The sequence below is a fragment of the Tupaia chinensis genome, unplaced genomic scaffold (assembly GCF_000334495.1).
Source record: "Tupaia chinensis unplaced genomic scaffold, TupChi_1.0 Scaffold143840_1, whole genome shotgun sequence".
Classification (NCBI taxonomy): Eukaryota; Metazoa; Chordata; class Mammalia; order Scandentia; family Tupaiidae; genus Tupaia; species Tupaia belangeri.
The window spans coordinates 15,380-16,382 of record NW_006203691.1 but is presented as its reverse complement, the minus strand read 5'-3'; the positions used below and the strand labels follow the sequence as shown (position 1 = coordinate 16,382).

The 1,003-nt window shown below is 48.5% G+C and overlaps 1 pseudogene; it reads left to right on the top strand.

Annotated features, from left to right (window-relative positions):
• Positions 1-285, top strand: part of LOC102501810 (TFIIA-alpha and beta-like factor pseudogene) — a 2,454-nt pseudogene extending 2,169 nt beyond the window's left edge.
• The last annotated feature ends 718 nt before the right edge of the window (positions 286-1,003 follow it).

Genomic DNA, 1,003 nt, shown 5'->3' with positions numbered 1-1,003 from the left:
CTCACGCCGGGCGCGTGTATGTGCATGCCCAAGATCCCAAGAGGAGAATGGAGGAGAGGGGATTGCGGCGTGGCCATCCCCTCTGGGGGGTGATTTCTCGCTTTCTGTCTCTATGTCTCTCTCTGTCTGTCTGGTGAGCGCTTGCGCCCTATAGTGAAAACCTCTCCAAAAAAAAAAGAATCAGGTGTATGACTGTGATTCTGTAAAGCAACCAAGAAATACAGAGGAGGCCAGCAGCATACCTGTATCACAGAAGGGAAAAGTCCTATACTCAGGGGCCAGCAGGTGGTGTGGTAGACTAGACTCTGGACTCCCACATACGGTGCTGGACTCCCACACAATCAACCAGGGTTTGAGTCCCAGACCTGGTGACTTGCTTTCTCACTTTCTCTCTCTCTCACTCACTCTTGTTCTTGTTCTGTCCTTCTCTGGTCAAATTTGAAAGAAAGGAAGAAAGGAAGGAAGGAAGGAAGGAAGGAAGGAAGGAAGGAAGTTAGTTAGTTAGTTAGTTAGTTAGTTTAGTTAGTTAGTTAAATACAATCATATTAAAAAAAAGCCCTATACTGTTGGACATCCATTCCAGTGATGGGCCTTGCCGTGTGGGAAGTTGTTTGTAGATGGAAGGCTGTGCTGCAGAGATCCATGGCTCATCCCTGCCTCCACTCACCTTTGAACTCTCAGGTGTGTTAACTGGGAATTTAAGAAGACCTTGTCCTACTCCTCATGTTATCAGGACATCCATTCCAGCGATGGGCCTTGATGTGCAGTGAGCCAATTCACAATGGTAAGGCTGTGCTGCAGACACCAGTGGCTCAACCCTTCCCCCACTTGCCTTTGAACTCCCAGGTATGTTACCTTAGACTTTTAGAAGACCTTGCCTGCCTCCCCACGCCAGCAGGATACCTGATGGGCCTGGCTGCACTTAGCAGCAGGGATACAGACTTGTAGAGACACTGTGGCTCATTTCCTGTCACACACATCTGAATTCTAAGACTTCAGCATT